Source organism: Phyllostomus discolor, chromosome 2, assembly GCF_004126475.2.
Source record: "Phyllostomus discolor isolate MPI-MPIP mPhyDis1 chromosome 2, mPhyDis1.pri.v3, whole genome shotgun sequence".
NCBI lineage: Eukaryota > Metazoa > Chordata > Mammalia > Chiroptera > Phyllostomidae > Phyllostomus > Phyllostomus discolor.
Window position 1 is genome coordinate 6,284,111 of NC_040904.2, and position 21,438 is coordinate 6,305,548.

Sequence of the window (21,438 nt, forward strand, 5' to 3'; positions counted from 1 at the left end):
TGAGAAATGAGTTATGCTTGCAGAAGTGTGTAGAACAATAATTGGCACGGAGCTTTCATAACAATAATACTTTACTTCTAAAAAAAAGATACTTGAGTGAAGCTTCCTACAATGATTATGCTTAATTCTTTTCCCAGGCTTTATCAACAAAACCAACCGTGAAAAACGGAGCCTACACAGCACGGTGTTATTTCTGCACCCACCGAGCATGGCTAGCCCTTTTGGCTTTGCTTCGGGCATCAGAAGCGCTGCTGCGGGCACAGAAGGCCGTGGAAATAGCAGGCTTGGGAAGGCTCCGAGGGGGGATCAGAGCCTGGGTCCTGGTGCTTTGCCCCCACTTGCTAGAGATGTGCCCCTGGGTCACTCGCCAGCCATAGGAGCTGGCAGGTACCTAGGGCTGCCCCTGTGCCAGGCAGAGTTCTTGCCATCTGTTCCAGTTCTCACTTTCCTGGCTTCAGTCTCCAACCGTTGATAGAGCGTTGGGCACACAGCCCTAGGGGACCCAGGTGCATCTCCGTGTGATGGGAGGAAAAGGGTGTTGAGTGGGCTGCAGGCTCCTCCCCCCCCCCCGCCAACAGCTCCGACCTAGCTCCTTGTGGGGTCGTAGAGGCCCACTCACCCTCCGTTTGAGGGAGGAGTTTCCAATACTAAAACGATGGAAACAACCGACGAAGCCCACCACCGGTCAGAGTCACCGTCTTTTCCCCTGCACTCCCCGCCCATTTCGTAAAACTTCTGGTAACACTCATGTCCAGGTGCAGCTCCTAACCTGGTCCGCGATGGCCAGGTGGTCTCTCTCCTGCCTGCGGCATCCCCTTTCTGTTTCCGGCGCCCTCCGCGAAGGACAAGCAAGGTATTAAGCCGACGCGCCAGACGCATGCGCTTGAGCGAACGTCTTCTCTCGTGGAGAAATCCAGCTTTTCTCCGTCGGGAGCTGTTCACAGGGCGCGGGCAGGGGAAAGTCTCTGGGGGTGCAGGAAGATCTTGGAGTGCGAAGGTGTCAACACCTCGACAGGTCACTTAGCAGCCAGGTGGACAGCTTCTCTGACGAGGACGACGTGTCCCTCCAAGAACGGGTTTCTTGCTGGGGTGGCGAGTGTCCTGCAGGCCGTGTCGAGGGCGCGGGCGAGGTGCCGGACACGCCAGCGAAGCGTGCAATCAGAGCGGACGGAGCCTTGGAGTTCAGGCGAATGAAAAGGGCAGCACCTGCCGCCGCAGGAGCGTTCCCAGCCTCCGGCCTCACTCTCTGGGCCCTCGGGACAGCTCTGGGACACGCCCAGGGCGCGCGCGGCTGGGGAAGCTGGAGGTGCAGCCCACTCACCGGGGAGCCCGGAGGCTGCGCAACCAGCTGTTGTTACTTCTCCATCACCTCCCGGGCTAGGGACTTCTAGCCTTAAGATTGGAGATGAACGCCTATTTTTGTGTTATTTATTTATTTTCCACTTTTTCTCACACTCAATTCTTTATTTTACTTAACATTTTTTTTATTGTTGTTTCAAGTACAGTTTTCTGCCCTTCCCCCCACCCCTCCCCCCACCCCCAGCCCTCCTCACCTCCCTCCCCTATTCCCCACCCCCCTCCCGTTATTGTCCGTGTGTCCTTTATACTTCTTCCTGCACACCCTTCACCCTTTTCCCCTATAAGCCCCTCCCCTCCCCCCTCTGGTCACTGTCAGCCTGTTCTCGACGTCAGTGTCTTCGGTTACATTTTGCTCGCTTGTTCCTTTTGTTGATTAGGTTCCTGTTAAAGGTGAGATCATACCCTTTGCAAGCAGCATGGACAGAACTGGACAGCATTATGCTAAGTGAAATAAGCCAGGCAGTGCATGCCTACTTTTAGACTGCAGAGTCTGGTTCGGGCTAGGACCCCACAGTCACCAAGATGCGGAGGGGGCCTACCCCGTGCGGAATGACAGAGCATGACGATGAAGACTCCGTGTCAACAGCCACCCCAACAGCCGAGAGTCAGTGATCATTTTCTAAGAATCCGTGGGATTCCCATGTACCCCAAATTGCACTATTCTGGAGTAACACTAAAATAAATACTTACATGAAGATATGAAACACAAGACGGACTGATGCAGGTTCCTACACTGTTACCTACACTTTGGTTGTGTCCCTGAAGGCTGGAGGCTCTATTTTTTAAATCCTCATCTTAGGACATACTTATTGATGTGTGTATGTGTGTGTGTGTGTGAGAGAGAGAGAGAGAGAGAGAGATACCTTCACAATCATTGGTTGTTCTAGTAAGTGCCCTGACCGGGGATCGAAACCTGCAACCTTGGTGCATCGGGATAAAGCTCCAACCAACTGAGCTACCGGGTCTGGGCTTTTTGTTCGGTTTCAAACGGCTGTTGAGGAGATGCTTCACTTCTCGTAGAAATTTACCTTTGGTCTCCTTCAACTTGCTTTTTGTGAACCAAGGTCATTATTCTTTGTGATGGCAACTGCCACCTGTGCTCGTGGACCTCGCTTTGGTACCCTGAGCCCAAATCTGAGGACCCTTACCAGAGCACATTGCGCTCCGTGAAATAAGCCAGGCAGAGAGAGACAAAACACCCTATGACGTCACTCCTGTGTGGAATCTAATTGCACACACTGAACTGACAAGCAAAACAGAGGCAGGCCCATAGATGGAGAGCAGATGACAGCCAGTGTCGGGGGAGGGGGAGGCCCAGCGGGGAGGGATCCACAAAACGCAGAAAGGACTTATGGGCAGGGACAACAGTGTGGTGACTGTGGGGGCAGGGAGGGGGGTAGAGAGGACTAAATGGTAATGGAAAAACATAAAAAATTAAACAAACAAACACATTTGAGGATCCTTGAATTCTCCTCGAGCATCTGGGCAATTTCCCTCTCCACGGCCATTCCCAACTGCGGTCTCCGGTTGTCACCCTGATTTCGTCAAGGTGTCCTTTTCTCTTAGTCCTTCCACCAGGCCAGGGGCCCGGTTCCGGCTGTGAGGTCGGACCCCATGTTCAGGCTTTTCAGGAGCTGGCTCCCTTTCGGCATTCCTGCACAGGGCCTGGGCGCGGGGCGGCCGCGGTGCGTGGCGGCCAGGCTGAACTTCTCCACCGGAGCCTTGGTCTCCAAAGCCTTCGGGATGCCTTGGGGTCGGAGCGGGAACGTTCTCCGTGTTGAGACTGGCGTCTTGGAGGCTGACACCGTTGGCTTTCCTCTGCCGCAGCCCCACTTCCCCATTTGTGGGGTTCGGTGGTTGCTCAAATATCAAGCTTGACCTTCTGCGTCTGACCACATTTCCCACAGGCCCTCGGCCTCCTTTCTCGGAGGTGTTTCCTCATCAGACTTTGGATTATTGAGCCAACTGCGTCATGAGCTCAGTGTCGGAGGCCCTGGCCAGGGCTTCTTCCAGTTCTGGATCGAGGCTCATTTTTTCTTCTTTATGCGTTTCTAAGGGCTTTTCTTGGGCGACAAAGACTCTCCCTTTCTTTTCTCCAGTGAAGGGCACGGGGCCCCCCATCTTCCTGTTCCAAAAACCCCCTCCTGCAGGTACATGGGGAGGGGCTGCTTCCTGTGTCTGATCTTTCTGCGGGGAATCCGGTGGGACACTGGGGGGGGGGGGGCGGGGGTCTAGGTCATCAGCAACGATTTTCCAGCGCTTCGGTTCCTCTTCCGAGAGTTTCCCAGGAAGCCCGTGTCCATCGATGCTTTTGTATTTCTCCCGCTCTCAGACGAAGGCGTGCTACGGTTTCTCACATGCCTTTCTCACGGGCCAGATCCTGAGACCTCAAAATACCATCCTCACGCCTGTCCCAGAGCCAGTGATGCGAGCTGTCCTGTCAGTCAGTCCATCAGCCCCAGGGTAGCCAGGCCCCTGGGCTGGGGGAGCATCCAGATCCCGTAACTCTTAAGCTTTGGCACCCCATCTCCCTGAATCTCCGGGAGTCGTCTTCACCCCGCTCCGCACACATCAGCCCACTTCATCTTTGCCCAAGAAGAATCCCATGCTAACCACGGGGACACGGGGCTTGGCATTGTTTGAAACTATTGGAGCTACGAGAGATTAAGGAAAAGAAATCGATTCATCTGGCCTGGGGTAGGGCCTGAGCCCTGGGGATTTTCAGAAATTTCCAGCGGTGTTTTACTGTGCAGCCAAGGATGGACATCTGCCGAATCGCAGATGATCATGATGTTCCCAACTCTTAAAAATACACATGCGTATTTTTGTACACAAGTATATGTCTGTTTTTCCTGCCAGGGAAAGCTGGGGGTCCCCCTGGCACCCCAGTGGGGTCCCCTCTGTCTCACCACTCGCCACAACCTCCTAACTTCTCTGTGCCCTCATCTGTTGAAACGGGAAATGGAACATTACTCACGTCATTCCCTTGTCCTAAGGGTTTAAACTACCCCCCGTGAAGCCTCACCCCCCTAACCTGACCTTGACTAATCATTGCTCACAAGGAAACTGTTCGCTATGAAAATGCATCTCCTTTCTGCAGGGGGGAAGGGTGTTCCTTCTGGAGGCCTCGGGGGTTTGGGGATCACCAGACTGCGCTGCCTTCTGAGCACACGAGAGTGGTTACAAGTTAGCTCTGAAACCGCCCGCTTGGAGGGCAGGAGGGGAGCTCCCAGCACCGGCCGAAGGGAATCTGAGCAAACCCCAGCACAGGGAGCGTCTGGCGCTCAGAGAAAGATGCCCTTCCCCTTGGGGCCACGGAGGCGGAACTTGCAGACGGCCCCTGCTACCTCCTACGCTGCCCGGAGCCGCTGTCAAGTGGCTTCTCGGAGCCGGCGCCGGGCTGTGAAGGGGATTCCGGGGCTCTCGCGCCTCCCCCCCGACAGTTGGAGGGCACGGCGAGTCGCCGGGCACTGCGTGTCGCCCTCCAATGCCCGCCCCCCCACACCGCCGCCAGCCTCCTCACCTATCAGATTCAGTGTGCGCATCGCGCGCCGCTCCTCCCACGCCGGAGTGCCTCGCGGAGGTGCGGGCGGCGCTCCGCCTGACCCGGCTGCTCCAGGTCCCGCCGCTGCCCCGGCTCTGCTGGTCCCCCTGCGGCTCTGAGCTCGCTGCAGCTGCCGCTGCAGCGGGGCTGGACCGCCGAGCCCTGCGGGACGCATGGTGAGGGCCAGGGGCGCGGGGGCGCGCACACGGGGGCCAAAGGCTGTGCCGGCGCCAGGGCGCAGGGGCCTCTGGGGGGTACGACCACGCGGGGACACGCGGGGACGCGGGGGCACGCAGGAGGTAGGGGCATGCACGCCAGCCGCGGAGCTGGCACAGGGCAGCACCAGCCCGGTGCGGGCTCGGGCGCTCGGGGCGCTCAGGGGGTGGGGCGCGGAGGGCACGAGGACACGGGGGTCGGGTGCGGGAGAGCACCGGGCCCGAGTGGCAGAGGGATGGCGGGCTCGCCTTGGAGGTGCCGACTCGGGCAGTCTCGGGTGAACCAGGGGTGGCGCTGGCCGGAGGCGCTTTGGACCGCGGAGCACCCCATACTGCGGGTTTGAGGTACTATTATTTTTACATTAAGAAAGTAAATGGGTACAGGCCAAATCTGATCAAACTTGGTCTACCAGTGTTCCTTTTTTTTTTCATTTACATTTTTTTGGGGGGTGAGAACATTCCAGCTCTACTCAGGAAATTTCAGTTATACGGCGTTGTGGTGTGTGGCCCCTGCGCCCCCGGGGAGCCGCAGAACCACTGCTTGTTTTCCCAGCCCCAGGCCCCGGCTACGACTTCTGTACTCTGTTTCTGTGAGTTTGACTTTTTAAAAAAATCCTCACCTTGAGGACATTTTTTTCATTGCTTCCAGAGAGAGAGAGGACGGAGAGAGAGAGAAACTTGCATGTGACCCATTGGTGACCTCTGGGTCCCATCGGGACCTGGGATGGAATCGGCAACCTAGGTACGTGCCCTGACCTGGAACTGAACCGAAACCTTTTGGTTATAGGACGAAGCTCCAACCAACTGAGCCACACGGCCAGGGCTTTTTGATTTTTTCCTATTTTTTAGTTTTTTAAATTCCACATGGAAGCGATACTATGGAGTACTTGTCTTTGTATGGATGGCTCATTTCACTCAGCGTGTTGCCCTCTGGGTTCATCCATATTGTCACAACGGGCAAGGTTTCCTTCTTTTTTAGGGATGAGTAATATTCCATTGTAGATACACACAACATTTTCGTGATCTGGCCGTGCATTCATTCCCAGCCAGTTAGGTCGTTTCTGTACCTTGGCTGTTCGGGGGTGGGGGGGGGGGGGGGGGTGGGGAGGCTGCAGTGAACAGGAAGTGCAGGAATCTCTTTGAGACAATATTTCATTTTCTTTGAATTATTTACCCAGAAGGGGGGTGGTCAGATACAGCTAAGGCGGTTCTATTTTTAACCTCTTGAGGAACCTCTATGCGGCGGCCCACCACGGCTGCACAAATTCCCATTCCCCTCAGGCGTGCAGGAGGGCCCCCTTGCCTGCACGCCCTCCCCAGCGTTCGCTATTTCTTGCCCCTTTGACAGGCATCCTGATAGGTGTGCACTGATAGTTCATGTTTTATTTGGGTCTCCCTGCTGGCGAGGGCCGCCGAGCCCCTTTTCACGTACCTGTCGGTCCTTGGCATGTGTCCTCTGACAAAATGTCATTCAGGTCCTTCCCCCATTTTCATTGGATTATTTATGCAGTTCTGGCTCTTGATGTCTTTACTGGTGAAGTGTTACCTTGTCACGGCGCCCAGGAGGCAGGTCTGTGACTCTGTGGGCACCGTGCCAGCGTGTGATTAGGGACTGGACATCTCACGGTTAAAACGGACAACCTAATCTGAAAACACTCGTCCCCTCTTCGGTTCCCTGCTGGCTGCGGGAGCTGCGGGGAGGCTGACAGGCAGGGTGTCGAAGGGACATCTCCATGCTGAGAAGTGGCAGCAGGGTTTCGACTTTGTGGGGGGGACTGGGAAGGGAGTCCCTTGGGTCATTGCTACATGCCGCGAGGTACCTTCAGAGTTCGTTAACATTTTTGACAACATCTGTACCAGCCGTGTGCGCATGTGTGAGACAGCGAGTGTGTGTGTGTAAGTGTGTGGAATATACCCAGTGAGTGTGGCCTCTGACTTTTTTCAAAGTCCTCTTTCTGTTTCACTTCTTATTTGGTTTAGGTTTCTGACTTCCTGGGGATAAGTATAGCTCTCAGTAACAGAAAACCCTTTCAAACCTGCGGGAGTCAGATGCCGTAAAAGCTCCTGGACTCTCTTCACGTTAGCATGACAGTCTTTAAAAATAATTACCTTTTGTAAATAATGGACATCACCTTCCATCTCTGCATTTCTCTCAGTTACTGTCTGTGCCCTTGTTTGCTGAGACGGAGGAGGAGAATCTAAGGAAGATAGAGATCTGGGGAAGGGTCGTGTTCCGGGGGGGTGCTGGGGGCGGGGCAGGGCTGCTGCACCCCGCGCTCCACGGACAGGAGATTCCTAGGCTCGCAGGGGTGGGGAACCACGTGCTGCCTCTGCCCATCCTCACCAGCAATGACATGTTTCAGCGAAGCGATAGAGTCTTGTACACGCCCACCCATCGTTATGGCACTTCTTCTTAAACTGGTGCATGTCATATGCAGATTGTTGCAGGGGGAGGACACTCAGTACCTTCCTTCTGGTGAAATAAGTCAGAGTAGGACAAATACTGGATGATCTCCTTTATATGTAGAACCTAACAAAACATTTCAAAACTGAACTCACAGAGGCAGAGAAAAGGTTGGTGGTTGCCAGCGATGGGGTGGGGCATGGGCAAAACAGGTGCAGGGGTCAGAAGGTGCAAACTTCCAGCTGTAGGAACAGTAAATTCTGGGGATATGATGTACGGCCTGGTAAAAACTTATCTATCTATCTATCTATCTACCTATCTACCTTTCTTTCTTTCTTTTAAGGAGTGGCTGCATTCTGTTAAGACCTGTTTTCTATCTCCTTTTGTGACAGGACATAGCTGAGCAGTAGCCATTCTTAGGTAGGAGCAGACCAGCAGCCGTTCCCAGACTGCAGCTGTTCCCAGATAAGCAGTTATCTCAAGGTCGTAGGCTAATCCCTGCTTTTAGCAGCTGCACTCCTTCCCCTCCTCCTTCTGCCTGTGTAACAAGCGTATAAGGAAGCTCCAGCTTGAGCTCAATGCCCAGAATTTGGATTTTTTTTTTTATCTCCTCTGGGTCTGCATGCGTGAATAAACCCCACTTTGTAGACTCCCAGGCCGTCTGAGTCGTCTTTTCCATAACATGTTGGTTCCCCGGCCGGGAAGCGACTCCCATGAGCGGGCTGTTGTCTCCGGTGAAGGTGGCCTTGGGGTGGCTGGTGGGGCCCTGTGGTGATAAGGAGGCACGCCCCAGTGACTTCCAATCCTGAACATTCCGGGCTCCGCAGGCTCGGCCCCTGGACCGCTCTTTGACCCGGGCTGGCAGGGTGCGGACTGGTGGAACCTGGGAAGGCGCCCGTCTGGTAAGTGCCCCGGGGACCAGGAGCCCGAAAACCAGACCCACTCTTGGAGTGGAAGGAGGGACTGATGACCCCTCCGGCCGGAAGGCCCAGGCAGGGCTCCCGCAGTTCGGGGGGCCCAGGCAGGGCTCCCACAGCTCGGGCGGGCGGGTGGGAATGTAATAAACTCGGTGTGTTTGTGTGAATGGCTGTGTTTGTTGCTCCACGGGTGGAAGCCTACGGAGCGTGAGTGAGCCCCAACCTGCGGTTCCTCCGTCTGTCACACGGCACAACGGCTGGGAGTTTAACCCGAATCCTACACGGGCAGCCTTAGCTAGGATGGAACCTCAGTGCCCCGAGAGGGGCGAGGCCAGGCGGGCGACCTGAGAGTCCCTTCCCTTGTCTGTCAGTGCCGACGGGAGAATTCATCATGGGGTGGGGGCAGCTTCTGCCACAGTACTGGATTGCATGTATGTTGGAGATCGGACAGCAAGCCGTGTGGGTGCGCTGCCATTTTGGGTAAAATGGAGGATGAGCCACGGGAGTGCCCCCGCCATGGAGGGTGGAGCGTGCATGGGCATTGCCGTCTTGGATGACGTGGCATGCATGGGTGCTGCCATCTTGGATGATGGGTCAGGTGAGAGCGCTGCCACCTTGGAACTGGGCAAGGTGCCAGGCTAAGGGCTCTCTTCCGATTATGGGCTATATGCTGCAGCTGTGTTGACACTGCACCAGTCAGGTTCTCTGTGCAACTGGTTCTGATGGGAATGACTCTGGTTCTGAAGGTCATGAACTGAGGTCCAAGGGTGACCATCTGATATATAGGGTGCTTGCAAGGTCTGAGCTTCAGAAAACTGCAGGATGTCCCTGCAAATCCAGGGACTTTTAGTGGAAGGTGCCTATAGTGCCAGGGACTTTCGGCTGCCACATACTGAGTTTAAGTATAGTCCTCCCCAGAGTGGGAAAGGAACCAGGATTAAAAGAGATTGATGGTTAAATCTGAATGAGTAAAATTATGTATAAAAAGGATGTGAAAGTTTTAAACCTAAACCTCAACTATTTGTTTTCTGGTTTCGTGGGAAAAGAGCAAGTTTCTCACATTGGTTTTGTTTCTGATTGGAAACCTTCTGTATTGTAAGACTTAGAAAAGGTCACCTGTAACTGGTCGGGGAGAATGCCTTTGCCACTCGGGACCCAGGAAGGGTCATTTGGGGCTGATGAGTGCTTCAGCCAGAGGCAAAGGGGCATGTCTCTGCCAAGAGACCGGGCCTGGAGGAGCATGTCTCTGCAAGGCACTGATGGACAGATTGGTGCAAGAGAATGCTTCTACCTGTGTATTGTTCTGGAACTCTGTGTTTTGGATTTTGCTCTGTATCTGCTCTAAAGAGGAAATTGAGGATTCCAGGGAAGGTTGAAACTTCACACTCTGTAGGAAAGTAAATAAAAAATAAAATATATATAAATGAAGAAAGTCTGTGGGAAACTGCAAAAATAAATGGAAAAGTAAAAGTTTTAGGAAGGAATTACGTGGTGTTAGTTAATAGTAGAAGGTATAAGGCATGGAGATGCAATCTTGGTGGATATCAGAAGCTGTATGAAAGAGAGAATAGAGGGTTTGTGAGTGTTGCAGAATGTCTGGAAGTGAAGGTTTTGAGAAGCCCGGTGGATACCAGAAGGGAAAGGATTTTCCTTCACACTTTGTACTTTTCTCCCTACCTGATCCCTCCAGAATTTGGCCTTCTGAAAGAGTGAGTGATGACACAAGGTTTCTTTACATAAAACCAATAAGACCAGTCACTAATAGTGTTTTTGTTAACCAAGACTTTAACTGGAATATCATGCCTGAAGGAGGCATGTGTGGGTTCTGGTTGTCACCAGAAAGCCCTGGGGAACTGGGATTGACTTGTGAAGCTAGTGTAAGCCCGAGAGAAAAGCCTGGTACTTTGGTTAATTGTGCGGTTCATGGCAGTCTTTCCAGGGAAGGAACGAAGGTTGCTTTCATGAAAGATGGCCAAAAAGGAACCTGTGGGCACAATGGAAGCCTCAAGGATCTGAGTGAAACAACTGGTACAGGCGAAGCCAGATGGCCGATGTGTGGCTCTGCTTCTGTGCTCTGAGGGGAGGACTGAGAAGTCAATCTAAAGGTTCCCTGTGTGAGTTCCAGCAAAGCAGACTTAAAGATCATAAGTGATCCAGGCTACTCTTGGTGTGTTTATGCAAATGAACAGTCAAAATGAAAAGTGGAACTCAAAGTAGTCCCTTTAATAACAGTGAGGGTGATCTTAAGGAGAAAAATTACGGTTCAAGGAAAATCACAATGCTCACTATTGGACACCAGAATGGCGCAGCTAACTGTCTTGAAAGTTTCTTTTCATTTGAAAGTTGAAACTGGTTTTGTAATATCATCAAAAATGTACAATTTACAGGTATGGAGGACCTGTCAAATTGCCAATGCTGAATGTTATTGCAGGAAAGACCTTGCAACTGAATGTCTTCCCAAAAGACAGTCTCACAGGCACAGAGACTGGTTTGGGGACTATTGTGTGAATTAACCTGTGTGTTCTTCAAGTTTTTTTTTTTTTTTTTTTAAAGATTTTATTTATTTTTAGAGAGGGAAGGGAGAGAGAGAGAGAGAGAGAGAAACATCAATGTGCGGTTGCTGGGGGTTATGGCCTGCAACCCAGGAATGTACCCTGGCTGGGAATCGAACCTGGGACACTTTAGTTCCCAGCCCGCGCTCAATCCACTGAGCTACGCCAGCCAGGGTTCTTCAAGTTTTCATAGGACGTATGCCTATGACTTCATTACCTGAGTGACTGGTTGCAATATAGGCCTCACTTAAGGAGCCCATTTTCATCATCACCCCCTGAGACTCAACGGTTTGGCTGAACTGAGTGGTTGGGTTGGTGAGCAGTTCGGGCGATCTGTGGGCTTCACTTTAGAACTGATTTTCCCTTTTCTGTCTTGATGGCTTGGACAGGAAGGGTTCAGATATCTGGAAGGAGGGAAATCCTAATATATTCTCCTCAGCCTGAGTGAAGTATAATGGGCCACAAGAGTTTTGGATAGGTGTAGCATGCCTTGTACACCTTCCTCCAGATAAGCCATTCTTTACTTAAGTTTCTGCCTTTGTCATTTAGTGGTTATGATTTAATTGTGCCTTCCAACTCTTTCCAAATCTGTCACCTCCAGAATATGACCAGGATGTCAATGGTCCAGTAATGCCAGTCTTTGGACACCGAGCCTGTAACTTCCTGGTGACAGCCAACTGACCACGATTCTGTAAGGTCCTTCCCCTTACAGGAAGGACTCCCTCTGTGCTGCACCCCCTCTTCAGGGCACCCCTGACCCACGGGGTAGGTAGGACAATGTCCATTTCCAGACAGAAGTAGTTACAAGAAGATAAGACCTTCGTCCATTGTCCTTTAAAAGAATTTAAAGTGGGTGTATATCTGAAATGAGAGATTGTTACAGGGTGCAGCCAAGAGAGGGGACCCCAAATGGGCATTTAAAATGGGGTCCAGAACTCAAGGTGTCCAGGAGATTTTAAGATGTCTTCACCCCTTCCCCCACAGGTGTGAGTTGGGGGAGGGACACACGGAGCAAGAACATGCAGGGCAGCTTTGCAGCTAATCCATGGCATGGTCATTTGACGTACCTGTATCTATAACCTTCGGCTGGTCACTTAGATATGCTGGATAGCTGTGGCCATGCTCCGGGCCAGGGAGATAAAAAAAAGACTCTCCCCGCCCAAGATGTGACTGGGAGGCAGGTCCCCCAAGTTACAGCACCTGCGTGGCAGCTCGGAGAGGATTGGCTCCATAAAATGGGGCCACACCTGCCCAGACCCATGATGGCAGCTGGACGGGAGTGGGTATCGGCCAGTCCGGGATCTGCGGGCTGTCAACGAAGCAGCCGTCACCCTCCACCAGTCGTCCCGAACCCGTACACCCTCCCGAGCCAGCTTCCCCCAACAGCAACGTGGTTCACCTGCTTTGATCTGAAGGATGCCTTCTCCTGCATTCCTGTGGCACCTTCCAGCCAACCCATTTTTGCCTTTAAATGGAAAGATCCGCACACAGCGGTCAAGGTTCAGTTAACCTGGACTAGACTGCCCCAGGGGTTTAAGAACTCCCCAACCCTATTTGGGGAAGCCCTAGCAGGAGGCCTAAAGCCCCTCTCTAAGGTGGGATGGACCTGACGATTCTGCAGTACATGGACGACCTCCTCCTGGCGGCCCCATCCCAGGAACAGTGCCGGGAGGGAACGCACACGCTGCCGAAGCTCCTGGCTGGATTAAGGAAAGGACACCAGAAGCACATCCCGAACACACTCCTGCTCTTCACGTCGAGTTGCAGAGGGCACGTGCTGTGTATCTGAAGTGCCCCCCCACCCCCCGCCCAGCCGTCTGCACAGTCCTCTGTCATGGCCCTTCTCGGTGCTCCATCGGGTGCACCTGCCCCAGCAGCCTACGAGCTCCCTCGGGGTTCCAGTGCATCACCCAGCGCAGGCTCAGCAACCAGGCTTGTTGGGAGTACTCACGGCATGATCAGGGGCGCGGACGGAAAATGGAACCTTAGCTAAGTTCTACCAGGAAACTGGACTGCCCTGGACAGACTTGCTGCTGCTAGCATTGCCTAGGTTGCAGGAGTCACCCCTTGGATCCACTACAGCTGGGCCAAAACAGCAGCAGATCCCGAGGCCCCGGGGACTAGGCCTGCACCTAGAATACCTGTGCTGAGGCTCCGGAGGACGCCAGCCAGTAAAGAAGACACCAAGGAATGGACCGTTGTTCCACAGGGCACCTGACTTTAATTGGCACCTTCGCAGGAGCATTGGGAATTGGACTAGTGACTGTGACCCCTGTGGAATGGAATCCCGCGGAGCGGATCGCCCTAGGAATAGTTTATCTCTGTTTGGTCTCTGCATTTGGGTTTATTGTATACTTCGCTGAACAAATGCGGCCCCTGTCGCAGCCCCAGCCTGCAAATGTACTACCCCCGGGCATAGGATTATGCTCAGCGGTAGAGTGGTCTCTTACTATCTCCCAGGGTCAGCTTTCAGCTCCTCCACTGACATGCCATCGGGTTGCGTTCAGCCATGGCAATCCCTCTGCACTTGGGGAGGGAAGGTATGCCAGACTGGAGTGATATCCAGGGCCATAGGATACCAGGAGGTGTCAGGCATATGGGACCCTGCATCCCCCGGACCTTGGTCCAACACCTGGAGGCCACGGAGACCCGTAGGGCAGCCGCCAAAGTGCTAGCTCTCCAGCGGTACCAACACCAGTATCCTCAGTTGCAACCCTCCCAAGGACCTCAGCCATACAGCCAGGCATATAGGGATGCTGAAGGGATAAAAACACCTTATAGCATCAAAGGGGGGACTGTGACAGGACACAGCTGAGCAGTGGCCATTCTTAGGTAGGAGCTGACCAGAAGCCATTCCCAGACAGCAGCCGTTCCCAGATAAACATATCTCAGGGTCGTACACTAACCCCGTTTTTAGCAGCTGTACTCCCTCCCCTCCTCCTCCTGCCTGTGTAACAAGCATACAAGGAAACTCCAGCTTGAGCTCAATGCCCAGAATTTGGATTTTTTCTTTATCTCCTCTGGGTCCGCATGCGTGAATAAACCCCACTTTGCAAACTCCCAGGCCATCCGAGTCATCTTTTCCGTAATACTTTTATTTTTTCCCCCTTTTTGCAATGAAAAAAAATTTCTTTTTCACTCACAATTTGCATTCAAGATTCTTTTGTGTTGGTGTCAGTTGCATAGTCTAGGGGTTAGACGATCGTACACTCCAGGTTCCAAGTCAGTTCACCTCATGCAGGTTCTTTGTTGGGCAAGTCAGAGAAGAATGAAGCCGGGAGAGGCACTGCGAGGATCTCACTGTGAGGTCCCCGACACTGAGCTCCTGGACACGCAGCCCCGGAGGGTAAAGCCACCTCTCTCAGCAAACTGACCCGGACAGTGTTGTGTGTGCAGAAACTTTCTCCTGACATCGGGCCCCCTTTCTTTGGGAGGGTCTCTAAGCAGGGACTTTGAATAAACGAGGACCACCGCTCACGTCTGGTTTTATGGGACCCTGTACACCTGGCCAAGCTTCCTGGCATGGGTGACAGTCTTCGTCCTTCCGTCAGGGGACGAGGAGGTGTGCGGCCCTCCTTCCGTGGTCAGGCGCTCGGGCCAGCTCAGCCCAGTCCTGTGGGCGTCCAGGCTCCGTCCCTCCTTCCCGGGCATGGACTTGGCCCTGGGCTCCGAGCCAGGCATCGGGGTCCCAGAGGTCTTAAGATTTAATTTTCTCAGATACCGTAAAAATTTATTTTCTCATAGGTCAAGTCTATTACTGATTCAGAATACTTTTCTTTTTTTTAACCCTCCCCTGAGGGCGTGTCTTTCCATTGCTTTTTAGGGTGAGAGAGAGAAACATCGATGCAAGAGAGAGGCATTGGTTGGCTGCCATCCATACGCACCTGGCCCTGGGACTGAACCCGAAACCCAGGTATGTACCACGACTGTGAATCGAACCTGAAACGTTTCAGTTAGGAGTCAGTGCTCTCCAACCAGCTGAGCCACACTGGCCAGGGCTGATGCAGGATACTTTTGAAGCCAGCTGACCTTCAACTGTTGAGTATTCATTTCATGATATTTTGATTATGTGACATGTTTATATCAGCATGTGCTTACGCAGGCTCAGCAATGAGCTCGAGCGCGGAGCACCTGCAATTCGATCTGTCGGCGTCATTCCCTGCAGCTCCGGTTTCACTGGCCAGAAAAAGTCATGTGACCGTGCCTGACTTCACAAGTTTAGGGAAGCGCAACCCTCACACTTGCCAGGAAGGCACAAAGAACCAAAATATCTAATACAATTATGTGATAATCTGGACTGTTTGATCGGATACAGTATTGTTTGTAAATAAGAATAGCTTAGTTTTCCCTCTTCCAATTCTCATGTCTTATTTTTGGGAGGTCTTACTGCATTGGGTAGGGCCTCTAGGATAATATTTAATAAAAGCAGTGATAACAGACATATTTGTCTTGATCTTAATGGGAATTCTGTTAGTTTCAGTCTTAAGTATAATTATATTAGGTGTTTGATGAATACCCTATGTCCAATTTCGAACGTTCCCTTTATTATGAATTAGTGCTAAATTTTATTCTTTTTTTTATTGTATCTTCTGAGAAAACCATGTGATTTTTTTCCCTCCTTAAACTTATTGCTAGAGTATATTAATAAAGAGCTGATGTATTATTTAGGAACTTCCCATTTGTTCGGAAGGTATTGTTTATGATTTTCTTTCCTTTTACTGTCCCTGCCTGAAGTTGAGAATTTTTTGTGTTCTTTTAGAACAGCTTGTACGAAAGGTAGATTTTTTTTTTTTGTCCCTTTAACAGTCAGTAAAGTTTAACCTCTGTATCTTTTTGTATTATTGTGTTTTCAGGTGCGGTCAGGTAGAGTTTTGATTAGAGACATCATATCTTTGTTCAGGTTCTGGTTCTTTAGTGAACTTTGTTACTTGTGAATTTTTGAAAAGCACTTTCATCTAAGTTTTGGAATTTATTGACTACAGTTGTTCATAATCTGTTATAATTAAACTTTTTCTCTGTGGTTGTGAACACTTTTAATTTTTAAAATGGCTTATTTGTGCCACACTTTTGGTTAAATTATGCTAGCATTTTATTATACTTTTTCTAATAAACAGTTTTTGAGTATGTAGAGGTCATTTTTGTTTTATTCTCTATTTTGTTTTTTTCTCTTTTTCTTTGCTATTCACATCTTCATTTCTCTCCTTTCTGCCTTGTAAGTGTTCCCTTTGTTGTCTTTTTTCTTTCTTCTTGAAGTATGTGCTTAACTTATTATAAATTATCCTTTTTGATCCATAAATTTATTCCTAAGTAATTTTTAGTTTCATTCCACATGTTTGATAACTTCATTAGTATTTGGGTCCTCCCTAATCCATAATTATTTCATGTATATATTTAAAAGTTTCAAAACATTTTTCTTCATTATGTTTTTATGTTAAGTTTTAGTTCCTATAAATGGTATGTGTGCAATCAAAAAGAATGTTTATTCGCTATTTCTCTCTATATTTTTTCTTTACATATTTATTAAATGAAATTTATTAATTTTGATCAAATCACTATTATTACTATATTTTTTGTTTGTGTTATACTTTCTGTGAGAAGTGTGTAAAAATACACTTTACCTTTGTAGTGCTGTCAGTTTTTGTGTTACGTGTGTTGAGGTGATGCTAAAGGCTTACAGGTTCATCAAGGCTGTGTCCTATGATATGGTGAATTGCTGTGTCATATTGGTGGTCTTGGCTTTAATTCTCTTCTTTTTAAAAAAGTTATTGTAAAATTAATTAACTAATTAATGAAATCTTCGCCCAAGGACATACTTACCGGTATTTTAGAGAGAGGGAAAGGGAGGGAGAAGGAGTTGGGGAGAACCATTGAAGTGAGAGAGAAACATGGATTGGCTGAATCCGAAACCTAGCATGTGCCCTGACTGGGAATTGAACCCTCAGCCTTTCAGACTGTGGCATGATGCTCCCGCTGCACTGCACCAGCCAGGGTTTGGACCCTCTCTGGTCTCACACAGCTGCACGAGCCATCTGCCCCTGTCCCTCCCCTGCTGTTTGCAGGTGTCTTTCCCACCTGTCTTTGTCCCTTTACTTTGGGAGTGTCACTTGAACCTGAATATTAATGGATTTTTTTTTTGCCAACCTGACAAATTCTGTTTTTAAATAACTGAGTTTAATCCATTTATAAGAAGTATGATTTCTGAGGCACTTGGACTTAATTCTATTATCTGTGTTTTTATCAACAGTTTTTTCTTTTTGGTTCTCTAAATTTTTTTTGTCTCCTGTTGAATTGATAGTTTGTTATGTTCTCATTTTCTCTTTTTGCTGGTTTGCACGCTACAAACTTTATTTTCATTCCTTTAACGATTATCCTTAATTTTGAAGATGAATTTTAACCATATATAATTTAAAGTTTTTCATTATTTCTGTCATTTTCTCTCTCACGACAAGGACCTTAGCGCACCTTAATAATCAAACTATCATTCTCTTTTTCTTGTAACTGTTGCCTAGTGTTCGGATTGAACTTTCAAACATTTAAGTATTACTTATTTCGCACTTGTTATTCCATCTGGTAAATCGGTGGCACTCTTTCAGGACAGTGAACACTGATCATGCTAAATGCCACGTGGGAGGTTAAACTTTGGAGAAGAGTTAGGAGGTGAGAAGGGAATTTTTCTTTTTTCCCCCTTTTTTATAACAATATATTTTATTGATTGTGCTATTATAGTTGTCTCATTTTTATCTCCCTCTGCCCTCCCTCTGACCTGTTACTCCCCTCCCATCATCATTCCCCCACTTGAGTTCATGTTCATGGGTTGTACATGTAAGTTCTTTGGCTTCTCCATGTCCTATACTATTTTTAGCCTCCCCCTGTCTATTGTGTACTTACCCTTTATACTGCTTATTCCCTGTACCTTTTCCCCCATTCTCCCTCTTCCCCCTCCCTGCCGATGTGATCTCTCTTTCTGTGAATATGTTCCTGTTCTAATTGCTTAGTTCATTTTTTTTAAGGTTCGGTTGTTGATAGTTGCGAGTTTGTTGTCATTTTACTGTTCATATTTTTTATCTTCTTTTTCTTAGATAAACCCCTTTAACATTTTATATAATAAGGGCTGGGTGATGATGAACTCCTTTAACTTGACCTTATCTGGGAAGCACTTTATCTGCCCTTCCATTCTAAATGAAAGCTTTGCTGGATAGAGCAATCTTGCATGTAGGCCCTTGCCTTTCATGACTTCAAATACTTCTTTCCAGCCCCTTCTTGCCTGTAAGATTTCTTTTGAGAAATCAGCTGATAGTCTAATGGGAACTCCTTTGTAGACAACTGTCTCCTTTTATCGTGCTGCTTTTAAGATTCTCTCCTGATCTTTAATTCTGATGTGCCTTGGTATGCGCTTCCTTGGGTCCAACTTCTTTGGGACTGTCTGAGCTTCCTGGACTTCCTGGAAGTCTATTCCTTTGCCAGATTGGGGAAGTTCTTCTTCATAATTTGTTCAAATAAGTATTCAATTTCTTGCTCTTCCTCTTCTCCTTCTGGCACCCCTCTGATTTGGATGTAGAAATATTTAAAGTTGTCCTGGAGGTTCCTAAGCCTCTCCTCATTTTTTTGAATTCCTGTTTCTTCATTCTGTTCTGGTTGAATGTTTATTTCTTTCTTCTGGTCCAGACTGTTGATTTGAATCCTGGTTTCTTTCCCTTCACTGTTGGTTCCCTGTACATTTTTTCCTTTATTTCACTTTTCATAGCCTTCACTTTTTCCTCTATTTTGCGACTATAGTCAACCATTTCTGTGAGCATCCTGATTAGCAGTGTTTTGAACTGTGCATCTGACAGGTTGGCTATCTCTTCACTGCTTAGTTGTATTTTTTCTGGAGCTTTGATCTGTTCTTTCATTTGGGCCATATTTCTTAGTCCTGGTGCACCTGTTATGTAGTAAGGGGCAGAGCCTTAGGTATTCATCAGGGTGGGACAATCCACGTGACTGTGTTGTGATGCTGCATGTGGGGGAGGGGTCTGAGAGGGAACAGTGCCGCTTGCTTGGTTCTCCACCTGTCAGTCACTCCCCTCACTACCCGCAGTCAAATTGGACCCTTCTGGTGCTAATTCCCAGTGGGTGGGCTTGTGTACATTCTAGGACCCTGTCAGTCTCCCCAAGACTCTCCTGTGAGGCTGGGTGTTTCTCCCACTGCCTCAGCCCCCATAGGTTTTTTTCAGTCAGAGGTGTTGGGACTTTATTTCCCTGTACTGGAAACTTGGGTTTGAGCAGTCTGTCTTGCTCCCCAGTTATTCCTCCAGGTTTATCTGCACACGGATGTGGGACCACCGAGTCCTCTAGCCGCCGCCTTGCCACGCATCCTCTTTGCCCTGGCTGCCCTGTCTCCGCCCCTCCTGCCAGTCTGGGTGAATGTTTCTTCTTTAACTCCTTGGTTCCATACAGTCGATTTTCTGTCAGTTGTGGTTGTTTTTTGTCTTTAAATTTGTTGTCGTCTTCTGTTTGGTTGTGCGAGGAGGCAGTAGTATCTACATACACCTCCATCTTGGCTGGAAGTCACTTAGAAGGGAATTTTTCGTGTGGTTGGTTCCCAGCCATTGAGATTCATAAAGCAGGCTGGCTCTCACTCTCCTGATGACTCAGCTGTAACCGCACGCAGTCAGTATTTATCTATTTCATGTCATTAGCCCGTGGGGTGCATTTCTCAGAAAGTGTTCTAGAATCAGAGATATCCGGATAACCCTGCCCACCAATCTTCTTTTTGAGATTTGCTATGCACATTAACTTGGTAAGTTTCCAAAGAGTCCTGCCATAAGGACGCCTGTTTCATTTTGTTTCATCCAGTGGTTCCCCAGCTTGCAATCCCACCCTTCTCCCATACCGCACCCACTGCCTCCAACCCCCAAGCACGTCCAGGGCCTCTTGGTGCCTGGTGGGGTGCAGTTTTGGGAAATTGGACTCCACTGCCAACAAGCACTCCACATTCCCTTTAGCTCTGATCTTGGCTTCCCTTCAACCCTTGATTCTTTTCTTTCTTTTTTTTTTAATAAATAGTTTTATAGGAGTATAATATCAATATCAAATATTTTATCCATAAACTTTACAATAAAATGAAACCCAAGTTCTGTCTTGTTATTGTGGTGCAGTACTTAATCTACTTAAATCGAATGGACCATTTTAGCCACAATTCCGTGGTGTTCAGTCTGTTCACAGTGTTGTCAACCGTCCCTTCTCCAGTTGCAGGATATTTTCATCACTGCAAAAGGCACCCTTGTCCCCACGGTCAGGCAGCTCTCCCAACAGCCCTTCAGCCCCTGGCACCCACCGTCTACTTTCTGTCCCCGTGCACTTGACCACGCTAGGTATCTCGTGTAAGTGGAATCACACGGTGTTTGTCTTTCTGTGTCTGGCGCGTTCACTGCACTTAGCACGATGCGTCCAGAGTTCATCTGTGTTGTAGCGTTTGTCAGCACGTTCTTCCTTTTTAAAGCTAAGTGATACTCCACGTGTGTATACATTAGCTGTGTGTAAACACATTTGGTTCATCCATTCATCTGTCGACGGACCCTTGGGTTGCTTCCAGCCTTTTTTTTTTTGAGGAATTGCCATACCATTTTCCACAGTACTGCACGATTTTGCATTCCCACCAGCAATGCACAGGGTGAATTCCAATGTCTCTACGTACTTGCCAACACTTGTTAATACAATTTTTTTTATAATAGCCCTCCTAGTAGGTGTGAAGTCGTATCTCATTGTGGTTTTGATTTGCATTTCCCTAATGATTAGTGATGATGAGCGTCTTTTCATGAATTTATTGGCCACCTGAAAGTCTTCCGTGGAGACATGTCTATCCACGTCCTTTGCCCATTTTTAAAAATCAGGTTGTTTGCTGTTTGTCATTGATGAATGCCCCCACTTGTTAACAGGTAAGGTACTCTTACCGTCATGTACTTTAGTTCTGGGGCAGATGTTGACTGGCATTTCTTTCTTCTCTCTTTTCTTGTTTCTACTATAGTTCTTCACCAGCCATTGCTCGTTCATCTCCTGGTTTGTCCTGTCCTCAGGCTTGACTGAACAGCCCTATTCTCCCCACCCCTGCCCACATCCCATTTTTTTTTTTTAATGCAACAGCTGTTTACTGAGTACCTGCCTGCTTGCTCCAAGTGGGACACGAGGCTAGACCCCCAGGTTACATAAATGAATGCCAGTCCCTGACGGCAAAGAGCTCATCGTCCAGGTGGAGAGTCAGCACTCCAGTAGCTGTGACAGTGGGCTGCGGGAGGCCAGGGAAGAGAGTGGTGATCGGTTCTGGGGAGGACAGAATGGGAGAAGCCTGCCCAGAAGTGGTGGTGTCTGAGCGGGGTTCCAAGGGATGTAGAGGAGCTCCCCAGCGGCCACATGTCATGATTTGGATCCTGGTCTCTCTAGCTGTTGGTTCCGTGTATGGGACGTTTCA

General features: G+C 49.4%; 1 protein-coding gene and 1 pseudogene across 1 annotated transcript in view; one reads left to right on the top strand and one right to left on the bottom strand.

Moving 5' to 3' along the window:
* Positions 1-2,312: 2,312 nt before the first annotated feature.
* Positions 2,313-5,078, bottom strand: LOC114490708 (annotated as a pseudogene).
* Positions 4,855-21,438, top strand: part of B3GALT5 (beta-1,3-galactosyltransferase 5) — a 33,892-nt gene continuing 17,308 nt past the window's right edge. The window contains exons 1-2 of the mRNA XM_036017444.1: positions 4,855-5,079; positions 14,815-14,904. The gene's annotated coding sequence lies outside the window, so the exon portion shown is untranslated. The remainder of the gene's footprint in view (positions 5,080-14,814; positions 14,905-21,438) is intronic.